We start from the raw sequence: 17,579 nt of genomic DNA on the forward strand, positions 1-17,579 counted from the left end.
GATCCGCCATAGGTAATACCTACTGGTACGACGGCGAATTTGAACAGTTGAAAAACGAGAAGATTGCAGCTTGGGCCGTGAATATCATTGGCACTTTTCGAAGGATGTCCGTGACATTTACCTTAAATATTCGAAAAGTAGCGTTTTTTCCGTGACTTTCTTACAGAACTGGTCTAGCCGCACAAGTTCTTTATATACCATATTCTCAAGTTCAGCTTCTAAAATGAACTGTAGGTGGTTGAATTTAGATATGACGGAATGAAATTTTCAGCACTGGTTGCAACACCGTACGAGGGCGAATAAGACACGTTTTAGACAGGCGCGGAACAGGCAGAACTCAGTCTCCCGGAAAAAGAAGCGCCAGCAGGAAGAACGAAATCGCGAAGCGATGGAAGAGCTGTAACGCGCTAAGGCCACACGAAAGTTCTACGACAAGCTGAACCACTCGCGCAGAGGCTTTGTGACTCAAGCCACATGTGCCGAGACAATCACGGGAATCTTCTCACGAGCGAGCGTGAGGTGGTCGAGAGGTAGCGACAGTATTACGATGACCACCTCAATGGCGACGTTGCCAGCACCGAAGGTGGCGTGGTAATAGATCTTGGAGTATGTGCGCAGGATGAAAGACTTCCAGCCCCTAACCTCCAAGAGATTGAGGAGGAGGTTGGCCGGTTGTAAAACAGCAAAGCTGCTGGAGCAGGTCTGCTATCAAGCGAGCCTCTAAAATGCGGCGAAGAACCACTGGTGGGAGCACTACACTGGGTCATTACCAAGATTTGGGAGGAGAAAGTATTACCGGAGGAATGGATGGAAAGTATCGTGTGTCCCATCTACAAAATAAGTCGATAAGTTGCATTGCGGGAACTATCGCGTGATCACACTACTGAGCGCTGGCTACAAAATACTCTCTCGAATCTTATCCCGCCGTCTATCACCGATTGAACGAACTCTCTCGTGAGGCAATATCAGGCTGGATTCATGGGTGAACCCGCTACAACAGACCAGATATTCGTCATACGCCAGGTGTTGCAGAAATGTGGATACAACGTACCCACACATCACTTGTTCATCGATTTTAAATCGGCGTATTAAACAATCGATCGAGACCAGCTATGGCAGATTATGCACGAATATGGATTCCCGGATAAACTGATACAATTGATCATGGCGACGATAGATCAAGTGATGTGCGTAGTTCGAGTATCAGGGACACTCTCGAGTCCCTTTGAATCTCGCGGAAAGGTGATGGTCTTCGAATTTTACGGCAAGGTGATGGTCTTTTGTGCTTGCTGTTTAACATCGCCCTAGAAGATGTAATTAGGAGAGCGGGGATAAACACGAGTGGAACGTTTTTTACGAAGTCCGTTGAGCTCCTTGGTTTCACTGATGATATTAATATCATAGCTAGCAAATTTGAGACAATAGCGCGCGGAAACGTACATCCGACTAAAGAATGCAGCCAGGCGAATCGGATTGATCAACAATGTGTCGAAGACAAATTACATGATGGCAAAGGGCTCTAGAGAGGAATTACCGCGTCCGCCACCCCGAATTTCTATCGACGGTGATGAAATCGAGGCGGTTGAAGATTTCGTGTACTTGGGCTCGCTGGTGACCACCGACAACAACACCAGCAGAAAAATTGAGCGACGCATTGTGGCAGAAAATCGAGCTTACTTTGGACTCCGCAGAACTCTAACATCGAACAAAGTTAGCCGTCACATGAAGTTGACTTCCTACAAAACGCTGATTAGACCGGTAGTCCTCTGTGGGCACGAAACATGGACTCTACGTGCAGAGGACCAACGCGCCCTTGGAGTTTTCGAAAAGAAGGTGCTGCGTACCATCTACGGCGGAGTGTAGATGGAAGACGGGAATTGGAGAAGGCGAATGAACCACGAACTGCATCAGCTGCTGAGAGAACCAACCATTGCACATTGGTCCAGGAGAGTGTCATTTTGGTAAAAAATCGATAACTTTTTTTTGTGATGAGATATCAATGGGGTGTCTTCGGCAACTTTTTTATGCATTTCAAGATGCATCTTATGTAGGGGTCGTCCATATTTTAAGTTCATTTTTGCGAAATTTAAGACATGAAACTTTTTTCTGGTGCATTTTTTGAGGACAAAATTTTCTACAAAAATATAGCCCAAAGTATGCCAAAAAACTTTGCTGAACAAACTTATATTTAATTTTTCCATTTTCATTGAGTTTGGGAGCGGTTTTCATGGACGTCCCCTTAAAACCAGTTTTTGGCCCATAACTTTTTTGGGTGCGATTTTCAAAGCCTACTATGTTCTAGACAAATGTTTATGGGATGATTTTACAACTTTTTCTCGAAGACGACCATAAGCTATTTCGTCACTGCTGTGAGTTATGCGCATTTTTCGCTTGAAATATTGCTATTTTGTGATGCGTGTATCTCAAAATGGCGCAAACATTTTTTAAATCTTTAAAGGTGACACTATTCTACTAGTATTCAACTACATTTTAACGGGTTAAAACCTTGGGGATAATCTAATTTACCCATAATGAGATGCACTTGAAAAATGTGATTTTGTTGTGTTTGCAAGTGAAATTTCCTTGTCATAATGTAATGGCATGCTTTGATTACATTTAATGGCTAATACTATTCAGCACATTGCAACAACATGAAAATACTTTATTATGGTGTTCAAATAACCAATTTCACCTTTATATTTACAAATCACAGGGGCAAAACAACATGAAAATGCCTTAATATGGCGTTCAAAAAATCAATCTTACATTAATATTCACAAATCACAGGAACAAAACTAGGCACCGTTTGTATACCCATGCAAATGCTTTAGTGTGACTCAATCGAAGTAGTCGCTCCTTTTATAGAAAAGGAATGAAACTCAAATTTCAGGAGAAGATTCAAACGTTGTCGACGGTTCATGCAGGATATACCAGTAAAATCGCAGTTCAAATCCGTTAACCTAGTGAAAACAAATCATTGATAGATTTAAGAAAGAAGTTTCCGGTATTGTTCAACAGACATTTGAAGAACAACATGGATTCCCGTAAGTAGATTTTATTTTATTTGTTTTTCTCTTAACATTAGGAAAGGATAGTTTCAAAATGACTTCTCTTCTCTGTTTTTTATTACAGATACATTTTTGTTCAAAGAACTAGCAAAACTTTTAATGCATGGAAAATCGAGGCAAGATATAATTAGATATATTGTTAAAAAAAATGTCTCCTTGTGAAGTAAACGTTAATCTGGTGAAAAGCAAAATTTCAAAATTTATATGGAAATTCAAAGAGCTGTGGAAGAAAAGCAACAGGCATCAATCAAGGTTCGAAAGTGCACATAAAAATTGGTTGAATGGCAAAATAGTTTTCTATACACCGAAAACGCCGAAAACTCCGAGAGGGCGCCCTAGAAAACCATTTACTGAAGCAAGCAAGAGGACAAGAAAAAATCACGTTCGAGAACTGTGCAAGCGGCATTCTGCGGATGAAATAATGTTCGCAGCTGCATCTAGTGTTCAATCAGCAGGTATGATTGGAATATAGTTTATCTCTGTAAAATACATACATGCAAATTACTTCTTTTAATATAGGAGTGGAGAATGTTAAACAAGTTATTGAAACTGTTGCGAAAATTTCGAGTCTTGCTGTTGATACAGATGTACCAACACCTCGAAATTATATGCCGTACTCACCTGAAGAGGCTCTTGCATTTATATGCAGAAACGATTTTTCGAAGGCGCAATATAGTGATATTCGTCTTAGTACCCTAACAAATGGTGTCGATATGTATCCTCCGTATTATAAGATAATTGAAACTAAGAAGGAGTGTTATCCATCAGGTGAATTTAATAGTCAAAACTTATAAAATATTGAATTCTATATTTTTTTTCAATGTTACAGAAATATCGATATCACCATCCGCTGCGGTAGTCCCATTGCAAAATTTAATTGATCATACAACAAAACGATTATTGAGCGTGAGCAGCGTTATAGCTCAACATGCTGAAACCCTTGCTTCCTCTACTGCCGTTCAGCTGCTGTATAAATGGGGCTGTGACGGAAGTGGTAATCATTCAAGGTATAAGCAAACTTTCCTGGACATACAAGAGAACGATGAAATACGGGAATACAGCGATGCAAATATTTTCATGTTTTCGTTGGTTCCTCTCCGGCTGATGGCTAGGAAAATTGAAACAGATTCGGAAGAAATTATCTGGGATAATACGCTGCCATCGTCAATATCTCTTTGCCGCCCAATAAAACTTCTATTTGCCAAGGAATCCACAGAACTAACGAAAAAGGAGGTCGAATTGATGAATAATCAAATCAGAAATCTGAATCCAACTCTTTGTCAGCTGGGAGACGTGAACGTTTCGGTCGAGCCAGTGATGATATTTTCAATGGTGGATACCAAAGTTGTGAACGACGTGACCGACACGTATTCACAGGCTTGTTATGTATGTGGACGATCTGGAAAGCGCCTTAATGACGCCAGGTCCAATGTTGATTCCGATGATCCAACAAAGTACAAGTTTGGTATGTCACCTTTACACGCTTACATGCGCAGTATGGAGTTGCTGCTGAAAATATCATTCAGGTATATATTTTATAACTACTACGCAAAACAGTTTGATAAATTTTCTAATTTCGATTTTAGGTTAGTTATGGAAAAACCAACCTGGCGCGTAAGCAAACAGAACACGAAAGTGAAAGAACGCGAGACAGAAATCTTAACGCAACTTAAGGAAGAACTAGGTTTGCGTATCAACGAGCCGAGGCCTGGAGGTGGCAACTCGAATGATGGAAACACGTCGCGCAAGTTTTTTCAAAACTGGGAGCTTGTTGCGAGGATAACAGGCCTTGATGATAATCTCTTGCAGCGTTTTTATACTATTTTGTGCGTCATCAACAGCAAAAGGGCTGCTAATATAGAAGCATTCCAAAAATATGCGGATGAAACGCACAAATTGTATGTACAACTCTATAAGTGGTATCCATTGTCACCAACCGTACATAAAATACTAGTGCATGGTGCTACTATTATGAAGCACCTGATTTTGCCGATTGGAATGTGCAGTGAAGAAGCACAGGAAACGCGCAACAAATGCCTGCGGAAGTATAGAGAGCGGCATGCGAGGAAGTTCAGTCGCATTGTTAATATTGAAGATGTGTTCAACCGTTTAATGTTAACCTCAGACCCTGTGATTTCTCTTTCAAACAGAGCACCGAAAGCAGAAAACGTAACGTATCCGGAAAGCGTAAAAAGCCTGCTGGTGGAGTAATAGAGCGATAGAAAAGAAATAGAACAATGTTCCAAATAGTAATACTGTAAATAATAAGATAATTAGACAGTAAGGTTATTAATTTAGATTTTTCATTAAGATAACATGAAATAAAACCAATAAGATGAATTAAGTTAATGTTAGTGATAACCTTTAATGAATCTTCACATTTATGCTTGAGAAAACATAAAGGAGTGCATCCAAGAATTTAGAACAGGGATGCAATAGAACATGATGATTTTAGGAGTTTTCGCCTCTATGATTTGTGATTCTTAAGTAAAGAGTCGTCTTTTTAGGAATCTATAATAGAGCGATTTGATGCTGTAGTGATTTGCTGAGTAGTAAGCTATACCATGTCATCAAAGCATGCCATGAAATGCTTCAATTGCATGGTTAAGGTGAAACTGGAGGCTTTTCCGTTGGGAACAGCGTGCGCTATGAGCGGATTCAAATTTTCTTGGTAGTAGTGAGGTGCTTGAAATGCGAAAATGGGGAGTATTGTAATCACGTCGATATTTGAACAACAAAAACAAGTTGAACTGATTATACTTTTTAAATCAATAAACAAATAAACAAATAAACAAATAAACTAATAAACAAATAAACTAATAAACAAATAAACAAATAAACAAATAAACAAATAAACAAATAAACAAATAAACAAATAAACAAATAAACAAATAAACAAATAAACAAATAAACAAATAAACAAATAAACAAATAAACAACTAAACAAATAAACAAATAAACAAATAAACAAATAAACAAATAAACAAATAAAAAAATAAACAAATAAACAAATAAACAAATAAACAAATAAACAAATAAACAAATAAACAAATAAACAAATAAACAAATAAACAAATAAACAAATAAACAAATAAACAAATAAACAAATAAACAAATAAACAAATAAACAAATAAACAAATAAACAAATAAACAAATAAACAAATAAACAAATAAACAAATAAACAAATAAACAAATAAACAAATAAACAAATAAACAAATAAACAAATAAACAAATAAACAAATAAACAAATAAACAAATAAACAAATAAACAAATAAACAAATAAACAAATAAACAAATAAACAAATAAACAAATAAACAAATAAACAAATAAACAAATAAACAAATAAACAAATAAACGAATAAACAAATAAACAAATAAACAAATAAACAAATAAACAAATAAACAAATAAACAAATAAACAAATAAACAAATAAACAAATAAACAAATAAACAAATAAACAAATAAACAAATAAACAAATAAACAAATAAACAAATAAACAAATAAACAAATAAACAAATAAACAAATAAACAAATAAACAAATAAACAAATAAACAAATAAACAAATAAACAAATAAACAAATAAACAAATAAACAAATAAACAAATAAACAAATAAACAAATAAACAAATAAACAAATAAACAAATAAACAAATAAACAAATAAACAAATAAACAAATAAACAACTAAACAAATAAACAACTAAACAAATAAACAACTAAACAAATAAACAAATAAACAAATAAACAAATAAACAAATAAACAAATAAACAAATAAACAAATAAACGAATAAACAAATAAACAAATAAACAAATAAACAAATAAACAAATAAACAAATAAACAAATAAACAAATAAGCAAATAAACAAATAAACAAATAAACAAATAAACAAATAAACAAATAAACAAATAAACAAATAAACAAATAAACAAATAAACAAATAAACAAATAAACGAATAAACAAATAAACAAATAAACAAATAAAACAAATAAACAAATAAACAAATAAACAAATAAACAAATAAGCAAATAAAAAAATAAACAAACAAACAAATAAACAAATAAACAAATAAACAAATAAACAAATGAACGAATAAACAAATAAACAAATAAACAAATAAACAAATAAATAAATGAACAAATAAATGAGTTAGTGAATAAATAAATGAAAAGAATGAACTAAATAATAAACTAATAATAATAATAAAATAATAATAAATAAATAAATTGAATAAGTGAAGAAATAAACAAATAAATGAAGAAATAAATAGATTTAAAAAAATGTAAAAAATATAATGAAGAAAAAAATGAAAAAAATGAATAAATAAATAAATAAACAAATAAATGTGAATTACTAAATAAATGTATGAAACGATATATATATACCAATATATAAATAGATAAAAAAAAGTTAATAAACAAATTAATTAATAAATAACAAATAAATTAATAAATAAATAATTTAAAAATCAATAAATAAATAAATTGATAAATAAAAATTAAAGAAATAAATATGTTAATGAATAAATAAATCAACAAATGAATCAAAAAAGAAATAGATAATTAAAAATATAACCTTTTTTCTCCTGGTTTTTTTTTTCAGAAATTTCATCTGAATTCTTCTATAGATTCTATCCTGAAGTTTTAAAAGAATTTGTTAATGATATTTCAATTCTTCTACGATTTTTTTCGTATTTTTTTATTTTTAAAGTTATTTCTCCAAGCATTGTACATAGGTTTCCTATGGACTTTTTTCAATCCCGAAGATCCTTCAAGAAACATTTGGCTTCCTCAAGGAGTTCTCCCGGATCATTTTTATTGGAGTCAAGTAAATCTTACCATTGATATGAGGAGTGAATAGAGCTGATACTGCTGAAGCGGTAAGCGCGCGTGTATTTCGGGGATTCTTTTTGGGAATCCTTTCCCCTTTCTAAAATAATCTCCCCCAGGAAATCTTTCAAGGATTCCTCCTAGAATTGCTTCAGTAATTCATCCTGGAATTCCTTCGGGAATTCCTCATGAAGTTCCTTAGAGGATTGCTCCTGGAACTCCTTCATTGATTCCTCCTGAATTTCCACCGCAATTCCAGTAGGAATCCCCGAACGAATTCTAGGAGGAATTTCCGAACGAATTACAGGAGGATTTCCTAAAAAAAAGTTCTAGAGCAATCCTCCAAGGTTGATGATTTGAAATCGATTTTTGTTCTATTTTTAAGCAAAGTCGCTCACTTCACGCATCTCATTCTTCGCAATCAATGCTCCGATTGAGCTGATTTTTTTACTGTAACTTGCCTACATATGATATGTCAAATAAACGTTGAGAAAGAATTTTTAAATTGTTTTTTTTTTCATTGAAAAAAATACATTTCTTCATATATTTTTGAAAATTTTGCTAAAATTTAGGGAGATCGTCCCCAAAACTCGCAAATATCTTAAATTTCATCAATCTAAAGCAAAACTTGTATTCAGATGATCGAATGGTATTATATTTAGCCTTTTATTTATGGAAAAAGATTTAAAATTGGTTGAACAAAATGCAAGATATTTGAATTTTATTAAATTCTATATTTTAAAAAGTTGTAAAACTCGATATTGAGCTAAAACTCAAAAACTGTTCTACTTTAAATTTTTTGAAGCACGGATTCGAAATCAGCGCTAAATTATGCTTCTAAAATTTTGGTCGTTGACAGTAGTTCTAGTGTATCCCTTTGGGATTCCTCCTGGAATTACTTCGGGAACTCCTCCTGGAATTCCTGCAGATATTCCTCCTAGAATTCGTTCGAGGATTCCTTCTGAAATTCTTAGAGATTCTTCCTGTAGTTTCTTCGAGGGTTCTCCCTGGAATTCCTTCGGGCTGGCTACTAGAGTTCCGTCGGGGATTGCACCTGGAATTCGATTAGGGATTCTTTCTTGGAATTATTTTGGGGATTCTTTCTGAAATTTCTTCGGGGACTACTTCTGAAAATTTTCTCGGGAATTTTCGGGGGTTCTTCTTGTAATACTTTCAGGGACGCCTCCTGAAAATTCTACGGAGATTTCCCCTGTAGATCTTTCAAGGATTCCTCATGGAATTCGTTCGGGGATTTCCATTGAAAATCCTTTGGTGAATTTTCTTGAAAATCGTTCGGGAATTCCTCCCGAAATTTCTTCCTGGAGTGGCTTCAGGGATTCCCTGAAATCCTGGAATTCCGTTTGGGATTCCTACTGAAATTTATTCGAGGACTCCTCCTGGACTTCCTTTTGAGATTACTTCCGGGAATTTCTCCTCTAATTCGTTTGTGGGATTGTTCCTGGAATTCTTTCGGGGATTCCTACATGAACTTCTTCGAGGATTCTCCCTGATGAAAGATTCCCCCTGGATCCCCGTTCGGGGACTTTTCTTGAAAATCCTTCGGTGATTTCTACTGAAATTTCAGCAAGGATTCCTCCTGGAATTCTTTCGAGGATTTCTCCTGGACCTTCTTCAGAAAATCCTTCTGGAATTCGATCGGGGATTCCTCCTGGAATTCTATCGAGGACTACTTCTGGAAGCTCTTCGAAGATTCTTTCTGGATTTCCTTCTGGGATTCTTCCTGGAATTCCAGAAGGATTTCCTGAAGAAAGTCCAGGAGAAATCCTCGAACGAATTCCCGTAGGAATCCCTGCAGAAATTCCAGTAGGAATCCCTGAAGGATTTTCAAGAAAAGACCCAGAACTGGGATCCTGGGGAAATCTTTCATCAGCAGGAATCCCCGAAAGAATTCCAGAATCAATCCAGGAAGAATTCCCGAAGGACTTTCAGGAGTATTCCTTGATGGAATTTCAGGAGGACTCTCTGAAGAACATTCTGAAGGAATCCCCGAAGGAAGTCCAGGAGGAGTCCTCGAATAAATTTCAGAAGTAATCGCAAAAGGAATTCCAGGAAATTCCAGGAATTAGGGGTTCCTTGAAGTCATCCCAGGAGGAAATTCTAGGAGGAATCTCCGAAGGATTTCCTAAAAAAAATCCCAAAGGATTTTCAATAGAAATCCTCGTACGAATTCCATGAGGAATCCTTAAAAGATTTCCAGGAAGAGTTCCCGAAGAATTTTCAGGAGGCATCCCCGAAAAAATTACAAGAGAATTCCCCGAAGAAATTTCAGGACGATTCCCCGAAACAATTTTAGGAGGAATTCCCCAAAGAATTCCAAGAAAGAATCCCTTAGCACATTCCAGGTGCAATTCCCGACGTAACTCTAGGAACAATCCCGAAGAAATTCCAGGAATATCCCTCGAAGAATCTACAAGAAGAATCTCTAAGAATTTCAGCAGGAATTCCCAAAGAAATTTCAGAAGAAATCTCCGAACGAATTCCAGAAAGAATTCCCGGAGTAATTCCAGGAGTAATTCCAGGAGGAATCCGAGAAGTAATTCCAGGAAAAATCCCAGAAGGATGTTCAGAAGGAATTCTTGAACGAATTCTTGGAGGAATATCCACAGGAATTCCAGGAGGAATTCCAAAAGGACTATTAGTTGTAGTCCCCGAAGAAATTCCAGGAGGGATTCCCGAATGATTTTCAGAAGGATTTCCTGGAATTCCTAGATTAAATCCAGAAGGAATTCCAGAAGTAGTCGCTGTTGGAATTCCAGGAGGGATCTCCGAAAGAATTCCCCATGGAGTTTCAGGAGTATACCTTGAGGTAATTCCAGGAGAAATCCCCGAAGAAATTCTTGGAGGAATCCTCGAAGGAGTTCCAGAAACCATCTACGAAGGTGCAATTTCCGGGATAAACACTCGAAGAAATACTGGAACAATCTCAAAGAACTCCAGCAGAAATCACCAAAGGAATTCCAAAGAAAATTTGATGAGGAATCCCCTAAAGATTTCTAGGAGAAATCATAAAAGGACATACAGTGGTAATTCTCGCAAGAGCTCCAGGAGGAATCCTCAAAGGAATTTCCAGAGGGAATCTTTCCAGAAAAGGAAAAGGATTTGCATGAGGAATTCCCGAAGCAATTCCAAAAGCAATCTCCAAAGGAATTCCATTCCTGGAATTTCTTCGAAGAATTCTCCTGGAATTACTTCAGGGATTCCTCCTGGACTTCCATTGAGAATTCATCATGGAATAACTTTGGGGATTACATCTGGAATTCTTTCGAGATCCTCCCCACCCCTAAGGTCTTTTTATGATTCCTTCTAGAAATCTTTTGGGGATTCCTCATCGTATTCCTTAGAAAATTTTCTTTGGAATTCCTTTGGTGATTCCTGCTAGAATTCTTTGAGATTCTTCCTGCATTCCTTCGAGGGTTGTGTCCGGAGTTTCTTCAGTGATTAACTCCTGGAAATCCTTCGAGGATGGCTTCTAGAAATGCTTCGAGGATTCCTTCAGGTTTTTCCCTGAATACTCCTCCAACTCCTTCGGGGATTCTTCCTGGAATTTCAACAGCGACTACATCTTGAATTCCTTCGGAGATTCATCCTGAAATTCGCTCAGAGATTCTTCTTCGGAATTCCTTCGATGATTGAAATTCCTTCGGGTTTTTTTCTTGGAATTCCTTTGTGGATTCCTCCTGGAATTCCTTCGGGAATTGAAGTTCCTTCGGGGATTGCTCCTGGAACTCCTTCATGGATTCCTCCTGGTGTTCATCGGAATTCCAGAAGGAATCCCCTAACAAATTCCAGGAGGATTTCCTAAAGGAAGTCCAAGAGAAATCCTCGAAGGAATTCCTGCAGGATTTTCATGAGAAATCCTCGAAGGATTTTCAAGAAAAATCTGCGAATGGGGATGCAGGAGGAATCCTTCCAGAAACATTACAACGGAAAGGCCCGAAAACTTTTCAGGAGGCAACCCTGATTGAATTTCAGGAGAAATCTCTGAAGGATATCTGGGAGTAGTTCCGAAAAAAAATCCAGGAGGAATCTCCGAAGGCATTCAAGGAGTAATCCTCGAAGGAAATTCAGGGGGATTTCCTGAAGGAAGGCTGGGAGGAATCGTCAAATAAATTTCAGGAGGAATTCAATCAGGAATTCCAGGAAGAAGCCTCGACGGAAAAACAAGAAGAGTTTCAAAGAATTCCAGCAGAAAACCTGAAAGGAATAGCATGAGGAATTCTCGAAGTAATTCCAGAATATAGTCCCCGAACGAATTCTAGAAGGAATCTCCACAGGAATTTCAGGAGGAATCCCCGAAAGGCTTTTAGTTGTAGTCCCCGATGGAGTTCTAGGAGAAATTTGTGAACGAATTTCAGTAGGATTTCTTGCAGGAATTCCAGGAGAAATCCCCGAAGGATTTTGAAGAAAAATCCCCGAAGAAATATCAAGAGAAATTCCCGAACAAATTCCACGGAATACTTGAAAGATTTCCAGGGGGAATCTTTCCAGAAAAGAGAAAGGATTTCCAGGAGCAAATCTCCGAAGAATTGTCAGGAAGCATCCTCTAAGAAATTCCAGGAGGAATCGCCGAACGAATTCCAGGAGGAATTCCAGCAGAAGTCTTCGAAGGAATTTCGGGAAGATTCTCTGAATGAATTCCAGGAAGAATCCCCGAAGAATTACAGAAAGAATCTCAAAGGATTCCAAAGAAAATTTCCTTTGAAATTTGATGAGAAATCCCCAAAAGATTTATAGAAGGATTCATGGACAGGAGGAATACCCGAAGGAATTCCAGAAGCAATTCCCAATGGATTTCCATGAGGAATTCTCGATGGAAGTTCAGGAGAAATCCCTGAAGGAATTCCAGGGGAAATCTCCAAAGAAATCCCCGAAGGATTTCCTGAAGTAATCCCCCAAAAAATTCCTCCTAGAATTTCTTCGGAGATTTCTCCTGGACTTCCATCGAAAATTTCTCATGGAATTTCTTTGGGAATTGCTTCTGGAATTCCTACGAGAATTCCTCCTGTAAGTCCTTCAATGATTCCTTCTATAAATCTTTTGGGGATTTCTCACCAAATTTCAAAAGAAAGATTCGCCCTGTAATTTTTTCAAAAATTCCTCCTTCAATTTCTTCAAGGATTTCTCCTGGAATTTCTTCGAAGATTTCGCCTGATATTCCTTCAGGTATTCTTCCAGTACTTCCATCAAGAATTCCTCACGGAATTCCTTTGGCAATTGCTTATCGAATTCCTTCGAGGATTCCTCCTGGAACTCTTGCCAGAATTCGCCCTGTATGCCATTTTATGATTCATCCTAGAAATCTTTTGGAGATTCCTCAACAAATTTCTTGGAAAATTTTCTGTGGAATTACTTTCACGAGGATTTTTCTAGGAATTTCTTCGGGGATTCTTCCGTCAAAGATTCCATCAAGGAATACTCCTAAAATTCCATGGGAGATTCTTCCTGGCATTCTTCCGGAGTTTCCTCCTGAAATTCCAACAGGAATTCATCCTGGAATTTCTTAAAGTAAAGGAATCTTTGAGGAATTCGATCAGGAATTCTTCCTGGAATTCCTTCGGAGACCACAACTAAAAGTCTTTCTGGGATTCCTACTGGAATTCTGTCTAGGATTTCTCATGGAATTCAGAGATTCCTTCTGGAATTTCTGCGAATAATCCACCTAGAATTCGTCGGTGATTCCTTCTGGAATTCGTTTGGAGATTCCTGCTGAAAATTTTTGAGATTTTTTCTGTAGTTTCTTCGAGGGCTCTTCCTGGAATTCCTTCGGGATTGCTCCTTGAGTTACACCAGGGAGTGCACCTGGAAATCACTTAGGGATTATTTCTTGGATTTTTTTCGGGGATTCCTCCTGGAGTTCATTCGGGAATTTATCATGGAATTTCTTCGAGATTCTTTTTGGAATCCTTTCGGGGATGCCTCCTGAACATTATTCAGGATTTTTTCCTGGAAATCTTTCAAGGATTTCTCATGAAATTCGTTCGGTGATTTCTCTTGAAAACTCTACGGGGATTTCTATTGAAAATTCTTCGGAGATTCCTCCTGGAATGACTTCGGGGATTTCTCCTGGAATTCCATCGAGGACTACAACAAGAAGTCCTTCGGGAATTCTTCCTGGATTTCTGTCGGGGATTTTGACGGATTGTTCCTGGAATTGTTTCGGGGATTCCTATATGAATTTCTTCGCAGATTCCTCCTGAAATTCCTTCGCAAGATATTTTAATTTTAGTAAATTTCATATTTTAAAAAATTGTAAAACTCGATATTGAGCTAAAACTAAAAAACTGCTCTACTTAAAATTTTTTGAAGCACGGTTTCGAAATCAGCGCTAAATTGTGCTTCAAAAACTTTGGTCGTTGACAAAAGTTCACAACTTTCGTTTTATTTTGTAAACTAGTGTAATCAATTATTTTTCAGTTGAAATTTTCGTCAGTATTCCAAAGATTTTCTCAGAAATTCTTCCAGATATTCCTCGGATAGTTCTTTAGATTTCCTCATAAAATTGGTTAAGAAAATATTCCAGGCATGTTTTTCAAATGTTCCCTTGGTTGGTTTCATGCAAAGTTACGACAACAAATTGCTTCTAGGAATGATTCTAAATATTTCCTCTGTAATTCTTCAAAAGATTCATCTTAAAATTCTTAAAAAGACTCTTCCAGTTATTCCTTTTGAAAATCCACAACAAAGTCCTCCACAGATTCCAGAAAGAATTTTTCGAGCTACTTTCAAAAATCCTCCAGAAATCTTCCTAGGAACTACACATTCATTTGAAGCTTCATCTGGGAATTGTTTATTTTTTTTTTCCAGGAATTATTCTAAATATTCTTCCGAAACAACTTTCGGATACATATTAATAAATTCCTTCTGAAACTCCTGTGGAACTCTCCTCGAGACTTTCTATAAGGGTTGCTTCTAAGATTTCATCAGGAATTCTTTCTGTTGTCCTTCCAGAGATGCGTTCATAAATTCCTTTTGAAATAATTCGTCCATTCTTCGAAATTCTTCCATAAACTTCACCATATCTTCTTTATGTGTTCTAAGAATTGCTTCAGACATCCTAACGGAAAATAATCCTGAGAATTATCTTTATTTCTAAATTTTTAGCCCGGGGCTAGTTCGTCTCCGGGCCCACAGCTTTAATTCCCTTGCTAAGGAAGAACTTACATTTTGTGAGTATGTCGCGAGTGGGATTTGAATTCAGGTCCTGGGCGTGATAGTTTCAACCATCATACCAGGTCCACGCTATCCAGACACTCTAGTAGAGAATTCTCCGTACGGTCCTCAAAATGTTTTCCCTGGAATTACTCTAGAGGTTCTTTCATCCCGAAGAAATTTAACAAAAACTTCCTGCAAAGAATCAATCACGATTTGTTCCAGAAATACTCCCGTGTATCCACCAGAGACTGCTCAACAGATGTTTGCGAATCTCCAAAGAAACTCCTAGAAGTATTTCTGCAAAAATTCAAAGAGGAAACAGTGTAGCGATCACATGGACATACTCTTGAAGGTATTCTTAGAAGAACCTTTCGAGAATAATATTGACGAAATTTTTTAGGTACTTCTGGAGGAATCCTGAAGAACTGCTTGCGGAAATGCTATTGGAATGTGTAGATGAGCTCCTTGACTTCGTGGTGAAGGAATCTCTGGAAGAATTCTTGTCGAAGTCTTTGGAATTAAAATCAAATGAAATCGAACTTTTTGAAATAGCTGAAGGAGTTCCTGGAGGGATTTCCTGAGGAGTCCCTTTTCCACAAGGAATTTGAATTATTTCTGAAAGAATCGCTTTAGGAATTCCTTGTTGGAGGATTTGTATGAAAAAAAAAACTTCTAGAAGAACATTAATTGCTGGAAAATTTTGAAACAATACCTGGAGGCATTTCAAATGAATCTCCTAAAAAATTTTTGAAAGAAGGACACTCTGGAGCAACTACAGTAGGCACTCTCTTCCTGAAGGAAGCTTTCAGAAACCCCCGAAGAAGTCACTGGCGAAATCTTTGGTGGAATCTCCTGATTGAATTCTGGAAGATCCTTTGGACGAGCTTCCGGATGAACCTCTTGAAGAATTATTGGATAACTTAAAGAACTACTGGCGGAATTTCTTGAGTTATTCCTGAGAGAACTTCTACGGAGGAATCGCTTACGAAATCTCTGGAAGAGTTTCTGGCTGAATCTCTGAGAGAACACTGAACGAGTTCCTCTGGTGGGAATTTCTGAAGGATATTGAGGGATGGGAGAAAGAATTCTTGGAAGAATATTTTCCTAGACAATTCTCAGATAAAGCTCCGGATGAATTATATGTTGTTGGAAGAATCTCTGAATGAGTTCTTATAAATGTTTATGAAGGAATTTCTGAAAGTAGCTTGGTAAGTGCTTCTTGTGGACTTGTTGGAGGATCTCCTGAAGGACTTTCTGGTAGAATTTTAAAAGGAATTCATGGTGGAATCTCCAAAGGAATCACTTTGAATCTTTAAAGAATACCAGAGTATTTCTTTTGTATAGTTTCTAGAAGAATAGAGTTTTGATATCTCGCTTCAAGAGTTTCTTGTAGTATCTTTGCAAGAAAACCCAAAAGAGGTACTGGAGAAATTCCTCAAAAATCTCTGGGACAATATTTAGAAAAAGCCGAAAAAATTCTTCGAGGAATCTCTGGAAGAGATTCTGAACAAATCTTGGAATAATTCAATGAGATTTTTTTAAGGAAATGCATAAGAAAAACTCTGAAAGAACTGTCTTGCTAGATCTGGAATTCTTGGAGAATCCTATGGCAGAATCGCTAAAACAAACTTTGGGCGACAGTGTTAAAAAAACCTGTCTGAAATTGTCTGAAAGGGTCTATTGATAAATGTCCAATGAAATAATTCGTGATGAAATCTCGTGATGAAATACTGTAAATATCTATGTAGGAATTCTTGTAACAATCTTTAAATCGTGAGAAAAATAAACTGTGAAGGAATATCTATAAAAACCACTGAAGAATTTATGGGTGAATTTCTGTAGCAACCTTTTGAGTATTTTTGGAAGAATACTCGGAAGAATAACTGAAAGATTTTTTGACAGAATATACTAAAGGATTCCTAAAGGATCCTTTGAAAAAATATCGTTGCAAAATATTTAACGAATATCTGGGAATCTCTTATACCTGGGAGCACCATCTTGTTTCAAGTATCCTTAACTTATTCAAAATGGACTTTTCATGTCTTCCGACATCGTCAGTTTTTTCTCATAACATAAACCTTGCCCTTAGAAACCCCGGCTTCTTGTCCGCTTCCACTTTCTTTGGATTTCCAACTTCTTGTTCAAACCATAATTTTCCTTCAAAATCCATAGCTGCATTCTTGAAACTTCATTATCCTGTCTGGTTTCTCTCAATTCAATATTTACCTTGGTTCAATTTATTTTGATATTAATTATTTCAGAAATATTTCTACCCTCATACGCACTCTAGAAATTTATATTGATCCCAAAAGTCATGATATGGGGAAACTTACACTATTTCTTCAGTTTCGTTGTCTTCGTCCTGAGGTTTTTTTTTTATCAGAGTGGGCCTCTAATCATTCCCAACCAAGCTGAATTATATGACCGTTTCACGCAATTTGGTCGACAAAACCCCCATGACGAAGAGAACAAACCTGCCGATAATACCCAAAGCTACACTA

This window comes from Aedes albopictus, chromosome 3 (genome assembly GCF_035046485.1).
Source record: "Aedes albopictus strain Foshan chromosome 3, AalbF5, whole genome shotgun sequence".
Taxonomy (NCBI): Eukaryota; Metazoa; Arthropoda; class Insecta; order Diptera; family Culicidae; genus Aedes; species Aedes albopictus.